Source organism: Clytia hemisphaerica, unplaced genomic scaffold (assembly GCF_902728285.1).
Source record: "Clytia hemisphaerica strain Z4C2 unplaced genomic scaffold, Clytia hemisphaerica genome assembly, whole genome shotgun sequence".
Classification (NCBI taxonomy): domain Eukaryota; kingdom Metazoa; phylum Cnidaria; class Hydrozoa; order Leptothecata; family Clytiidae; genus Clytia; species Clytia hemisphaerica.
The window spans coordinates 889,452-897,485 of NW_027103528.1; positions in this window are offsets into that span (position 1 = coordinate 889,452).

An 8,034-nucleotide genomic window follows, 5' to 3' on the forward strand; every position below is an offset into this window, starting at 1 on the left:
ATGAGAATTATTTTAAACACGATTTTCCTAGAAAAAATTGGTTCTAGTTTCACCTCAAATTCACATAAAATTTTAGAATCAATATACAATACTTTGAAATTTATCACTCAAATAATATTCAATTTTTTTGCCCTGCCATAAAGTGTAGCAATCTGCCTTGAAGGGTGAAATTTGTAACTTGAGTCCGATAAGATGGATGTCCAAGCAGAACCATGCTTTTTAAAACCAGTTCTTAAAAAATTATCCTCTATAGAAGAAAAAGGCACTTTTTTCCTCCTTGGTTGTTTTCCTATTTTCGATGTTTTCTCAAAATTAACTGAAGGGTCTATTATCGAGTTTTTGCTGGGTTGAAGAATCGAAGAATCGTTCGGTAGAAGTTGGGCTTCTTGGATTATACTTGTATCGGTAGTTTCAATAGGAAAATTGTTCACATCTAAGGAATAATTCGGCCAAACTTCAAAGTGCCCAGTACTTGAATCCGAGACTGACGTTTGAAAAGATGTATTCATTGGTGCTATATTCGAAAACCTTTCACATATCTCCCCCATCGCATTTAAAGAGGGCTGTTCATCCCTTAACTTGTTCATGGATGCCTTGCCTTTTAAGGCTACGTCACGCGATTGAAGCTTTTGATAGTGAATTTTAGCCACAAACGAGGTGTGTTTTTGATCTTCGGACAAATTTTTTTGATCATCGACGCTAAGGGATTCTGCACTTTTTGTTTCGATAATTTGACGATACCTTGTCGGATTGATATATTTTCCTATTGCTTGAAAGACGATTCTCCCGAAAACATCTCCAATTCTTGCCAGTTGTGTGCCGTTGCGAGTAACTAGAACGTAATTGCATTTAGGGTTGAGCCTTGAGCGAATATACTTGATATACCTGTGAACTATTTCTATGATTTCCGAAGAAAATATCAAAGTGTCAAAACCATACTTTTCCTGCGTTTTAAAAACAGTTTGGTCTATCATGCCCCTTTCATTGATGTTTTCCACCATTTCGACTGTAAGAAATTGAAAGGTCATCGGCCTAGTAGCTTTTATCACGATGAAAAATATGGCCGTTAAAAAGGAGGTACAAAATGATAAGTCGTGTGGTGGCAACGGAAGGGCTTCATCCGAGGCATTCAGTAAAATTTGTGAAAACCTGTCCGTGTGATATGGTACGACCTTTTGCATTTCGTCGAGAGTGGCCCAACAGTTAATTTTTGATAGGTATTCGGCACTTAACAAAACATTCCATTCCGATCTCATCTTTTTAGATAGTGAAAGTTTTACCCGGTCGATATAGATTTCCGACGATAAAAATGTCGTTTGTGAGTCTCCTCTTTCAATTCTGCGGTAGTCTAAAACATGAGATAAAGAATGCATATATCCAATAATACCAGCGTAGCCAACTTCCCAGCAGGTTTTAAGGTATTCGATAAAATCTGATATAGCGGTCACGTTTCCCAAGCAAAAATCTACTACCGTAAACGGGATATCCCAGCTCGCACAGCAATCTTGGCAGCAAAATTTGAGGAATTTTAAGACACGGCAACTAATCTGGCTTGCTTGGCTAAAGCTCTTCATTCCTCCGACAGGGCTGCAAAGCCAGAGCTTGAGCATCTTATCAAATTTACAGTCTTTCAAAAACATTGGCATATTGTTTGTTCTACTTCTCCTAGATTTATTTGGTTTTTCACTCCGTGTCGAAAGTTCTGGCAAAACAACTTTTGGGTCAGGTCTCGTTTCGAAAAAGTAGTACCATCCATGCCTGGTAAAAACGTGTTTACGGCACCCTCTTTTGGTTGTAAAAGAAAAACTGTCACAATTTGGAACTGGGCAATAAAAAAGTCCATCCAAATCTTCTTTGAGGTGTAGCCTTTTTGCTTTCGAACTGGCCCCGACGGCATTCTTCCATATCTTTTTAGAAAATAATTTTCCTGGCATTAATTGTCCACTTACTTTGCTAAAGGCGATTGTCCTTTTCTGTCACCCTTGACATGTCAAGTTTTTTTCTACTTTCTTGCACATTTTTTGTTCGTCTTGGGTGATCCTTTTCGTTACTAGGCATTTTATAGTGAAAAGTTGATCGAAAAAAGGCGAAATTGCACGAAACTATGATAATTTTTCCTTTGTGAGGGAAGTAAAATTTGGAGTAATCACTAAATGTTATGTTTGAAAATTGATAGCACAATATCACGTTCTTGAACTTCAAAGTTATGTAATTATCTAAAGTTATGTAAAGCTCGCTAATGGTAGAACTCCATCCTACAACAATTTTTCTATGTGCAAACTCGTTAAAAAATTGTAGAAAAAAGCATTCCTATCTGAAGTCTGTAATTTTGTCATAAAAACAGAACACGTTCTGGAAATTATAAATCATTACCATCTATAATTATATTTTGCAAAGGAACTGACTGGGTCATCCCATGAGGATCACTGAGTGTCATTTGACTCTCTTAATCAAGATACCTATTCAGAACAATGTGTTCCCCTTTGTTCAATCATAATGAATCACTGCGTTCCTTTCAACGTTGAAAACAATAGATTGCTAAGTATTTTCAAAAGGTATTGTGAGTTCCGAAAAAATTGTTCCCAAAAGGATAAATGGTAGCCTCTAATTTTTTCAAACTTAAATTAAAGAGACCTTCCTCAAGGGAAAAAGGAACTCTTTTATTCGAAAACGTATATAAAAAATACTATCTTTTTTCGAATATAGGCTGCCTCGATTATTCAAATTTGTGTAATTTTCATTTTGAGGGGCGTGTAATGGGCGTTGGTTTTTCGTGTTTATTTTATATGGCCTCATCCGCCCACATGCAGGACCAACATAACAAGATGGCTTCCGGCTCCCTACAAGATCTGACCTGACTGACAGTAAAATGGCTACTCGTGGCAGACCATTGAGAGATATCAACGAAGACCAAGTCCTTGCACTAAAAACAATAGGGTTCAAATGGAAGGAAATTGCTGATCTTATTGGAGTCTCGGATAGAAGATAGAAAAGAAAAAAAGGACATGACCACATAACATTGAGATCAAAACCAAAACAGTGGTGTTTTCACCACATTTTGGACTTTCTGTTCCGCCATTTCCATATAAAGCATGTTGTTCTTTCCATCCAGCAAGCATGGTCCCGCCGTCCCACCATGCGCGGGTCATGCATGCAAACTTTAAAATGAGCGAGGCAAGACGTGCCAACCTCGTTTCCAGACTGTTTTCGAAAAGATAGTAATGTTTTAAAAAAGATAGTATCGTTTTAAAATAGATAGTATTGTTTAAAAAAAGATAGTATCATTACAAAAGATAGTATGTTTTTAAACGAAGATAGTATGTTTTAAACGAGAATAGTATTTTTTCAAACGGAAATAGTATTTTTTCAACGAAAATAGTATGTTTTAAAAAAGATAGTATGTTTTAAACGAAGATAGTATGTTTACAACAAAGATAGTATGTTTTAAACGAAGATAGTATTGTTTTAAAGAGATAGTATTTATTTCCGCTTTGGCGCGCCATAATTTTGAATGAAGGCCTTAATTTTGGTCGCACATATGGCGGTCGTTTTGAAAATTCGTAGGTATTTCTGGTTTTTTTTTCTAAAATATTATAAAATCGGAATTTTGTTTCTTCCAGCCTAATTAGGCTCCAATTTCTGAGGCCCGGAATTCCCGAGTTATTTTTTCCGAGTTAAAAAAACCGAGTTAAAAAAAACCCGAGTTATCCCGAGTTATGACGTCATTTTTGGAATTTAGTGACGTCATTTTTCATTTCATAACTCGGTTTATTTTGCTTCCTTTAACTTTCCGAGTTATTTTCCATTTTTTAACTCGGGAATTTTTGCTTCCTTTAACATTCCGAGTTATTTTCATTTTTTAACTCGGGAATTTTGCTTCCTTTAACTTTCCGAGTTATTTTTCATTTCATTTTTAACTCGGGAATTTTTTCTTCCTTTAACATTCCGAGTTATTTTCCATTTTTTAACTCGGGAATTTTTGCTTCCTTTAACTTTCCGAGTTATTTTTCATTTTTTAACTCGGGAATTTTTTCTTCCTTTAGCTTTCCGAGTTATTTTTGAATTTTTAACTCGGGAATTTTTGCTTCCTTTAGCTTTCCGAGTTATTTTCCATTTTTTTTGGCTTGTAAAAACAGCCAAAAGTTCCAATAATATTTGACCCCCGGAATGTTTTTTACCCGCAAGTCTAATTAGAGCCTTATGACACAAAAAGATTCGAATTCATAATTCGAATGTTTTGCAAAGGTCACACGCGCGCGGGAAACTTTCGAATGTTTTTCTGTAAGTTGATTTGGTGAGTGTGTGCACTCTGGACAGTTTTATTTATTTATTTATTTTTTAACATCTCTCATTCATTCAAAATTTTTACAGCGAAGTGGGAAGGACTCAGTGAATTTTTCTGAGAATCTTGTCATGTCACTTACAGTTATTCTTTAATGAAATAGGGAGGAAATATAAATTTTGAAATAGCTTTATCTCATCACTTACCTGCTGTATTTTTTGAGATTTTATTTATGCTGTAATATTTTTGAAGGGCTTACAGTTTGTTTATCTAGCAGGTTTTAACTTCAGTTCTTGCTTCTCAATTATTCACTTGTTTGTTGATTATTCATTCTATCAAGCAGGTTAAGGTTTTTCTAGTTGGTAATGGATGGTTATGTCTTTGATTTAGGTTGGTATGGGATCAATAGATGGTGTTTTTTGTGAAGAAAAATAACTCGGAAAGCTAAAGGAAGCAAAAATTCTCGAGTTAAAAAATCAAAAATAACTCGGAAAGTTAAAGGAAGCAAAAATTCCCGAGTTAAAAAATGGAAAATAACTCGGAAAGTTAAAGGAAGCAAAAATTCCCGAGTTAAAAAATGGAAAATAACTCGGAAAGTTAAAGGAAGCAAAAATTCCCGAGTTAAAAAATGGAAAATAACTCGGAAAGTTAAAGGAAGCAAAAATTCCCGAGTTAAAAAATGGAAAATAACTCGGAAAATTAAAGAAAGCAAAATAAACCGAGTTATGAAATGAAAAATGACGTCACTAAATTCCAAAAATGACGTCATAACTCGGGATAACTTGGGTTTTTTTTAACTCGGTTTTTTTAACTCGGAAAAAATAACTCGGGAATTCCGGGCCTCCCAATTTCTGGCTTAATTAGGCCATCGTATGAAAGTTAGGCCAGAATCGGTGAAAATAGCCTAATTACGCACGGAGCGAGCGTTAGCGAGCGGAGTGCGACTCTTTTGGCAAAAGCGCGGGAAAAAAAGCTGATATGCGGGGTGATAAAATCGATTTTTCAGCTTTTTTAGCCTCGTTTCCATTCAGACTTTCGTCGTCGTGTGCAACTGTCTTAAGTCCGAACATGGAGAATTAACGCCTGCACCCGACTGTCTGTTGGAAGCATTACGTAATGGATTTTTTCCAAATCTCTTTGTAAATCGAGCTCCGGCGTCAAAAACAGTAGAGTATTTTTATACGAGGATGAAGACGTCATTTCTTCGAGAAACGTCGCGGGAAAATATAAGTATCCTTCTCGATCGGGAAACGTCGCTCGGTTCGGAAGCGTATTGTTGATCGGACCATACTGCCTTTTAACACTCAAAACAAAGATGGCGGCAAAAGTAAACAACTGGTTGCTACCGCACTTTGGCTATTTTTCTTTGGTTTTTATGCTTTAAAGAGTTGAATTGGATCATGATTTTTGTGTGATTGTTACAAGAAATGGTTGATGATGAAGTTTTCTTATTATTATTCCTTCCTGAATTTGATGTTTCGTTTGGTTTGGCATGAGAGATGATGCAATCTCTTCTTGAAAAACAGGATATTTTATCCGGTCGATATTTTATCAACTTTCACAACAAACTAACTTCAATAATTTGCCTGTATATTTACACAAATTCTAACTAGGCAGTTGACTGAATATTTGGGGATAAATCTGACCATGCTATATTTGAAAACTTTTGCGACATCAAAAAAGTTTGAACTCACTTTTTTATGATGATGGTCAGATACAGATCTCAGATGGTAGATGCGGCACCCAAGGAAATGGTTGTGGTTGGATATGAACTGGTTAGCTTTAATGTAAAAATTTAAACCCAGAGCAAAATTTACTGGTTGATGATTGATGTTTTAAAAATGCAACGTACGTGGTGGTGGAAAACTTTTGGTTGTGTGAATTTGGACATTTTCTTGCATGTGCGTTTAAAACTTGGAAATTCTTGCTGTGAATTTGGACATTTTCTTCTACGTGCGTTTTAAACGTGGAAAACTTTTGGTTATGAATTGGGACATTTTCTTCCGTACGTGCGTTTAAAACGTGGAAAACTTTTGGTTGTGAATTTGGATATTTTCTTTCACGTATGCTTTTAAAACGTGGAAATTTTTACTGTAAATTTGGACATTTTCTTCCCCTTGCGTTTAAAATGTGGAAAATGTTTGTCGTTAACTTGACATTTTCTTCCACATGCATAAATTAAAAAATGTAGAAAAGTTTTGCTGTCAGGCAAAAATAAAAAAAAATGTAGTGTTTCCGGAATGCGGGTCAATGAAAAAAGCTTTGATGCGCCGGCCAGAAAAAAAATTGTTATTACATTTTTTTGATGACTTAAGTAATATATATAAGATCATTGAAATAGAACTTTAACAATAACTTTTATGTACAAACAGTATGAAGTAAGCCCTGAACAAACAATTCTTGATCTACAAGTGGGAATATCGAACCAAACTACTTTTATAGCTTAAATGCTCCAACTTGATTTTTTTTATAATGAACTAAATAGATGAACCCATAGTCTGCGGCCAGATCAGAAAATTATTATTTTTCATCCGGTTGGTTTCCAGAAAGGCTACATTTTTTTATTTTCGCCTCAATTGAAAATTTTTTCAAGCAATATCCTGGCATGAAGACTTTTTTTCTTTTTGGAAATTTTTGAAATTATGATTGCCAATTATGTGACATTTTATGCTTTTGCAGCATGCTTTCTAAAATTACAAAATGCCTTCTGTTAGGGGAATTTTTTCCTTTCGACGTTCTTTCAGATTATGAAAATATTTCCCAGTATATACAGTATGAGATTTTTTTTTCTTCTTTTGCATTACACTTTTTTTATATAAGAACCAGTAAAATTTTTCTGAGCCTCGACTGTTCTTTTTTTTTTTTGCACTTTGAGCTTCTATCATGTTCTTATTAATAGGATGTAAGTCAGGTATTTTAGGCATTATACCCAGTTTTTATTACTTTGACCCCTAAATTGATTGAAATTGAGTAGTTTCAGGCTCAGCATTGTTCTTAAAATGTTCTTATTTTTTGGTGATTTTGAGCCTCGTTGTTCTTATAAAATTGTTCTTATATTAAAAAAAGTGTATGTTTGATTATGAAATTGTTTCCCTGTTTTGAAAGTTTTTGACATGCATTTCAAAAAATATAACTTTTGGATGCTATAATTTTTTACCTTTTTTTCAATAATATATATATATTTTACCTTTTCTCCAATATTTTATATATTAAACCTTTTTTCCAATATTTTATATACTATGAAAGTATATGCAAAATATTTCATCTATTTTGAAAATATAAATTTTCCTTTGGTTTTCTTATTGTAAAATATTCTCAATTTTTGATGAACAAGATCTACTACCTACCTAGATATTACCCCCTGATTTAAGAAAACGAGAAAAGAGAAAAAGTATCTTAGGTTGAAATTTTAAGATATTTGACTTAAAAAAACTTCAAAAAAGCAGTTTGTTTTGAAAAGAATCAATCAAATTTCTTTTGGTTCACCAGAGTTTGTACATGTTTAAAATGATTGATAGAAATTTTCCTTGCTCTCGTGACGATCATGAAAATTACCAAAAAAAGGTTTGTTCACCATGCAAATATCGCGAAAATAGCCCAAATCATGCCTCGAATTATTTCCCGATCACGCATCACCCAAACGGCTGGGTACAACTTTTTAAAATTGTATCATAAAATGGCTAACTTTCTCATTCCCGGGAAAACATACCTGCCCTGTCTCTGGGATCTTTTTGCTTCTAGGCGTCTAGGCT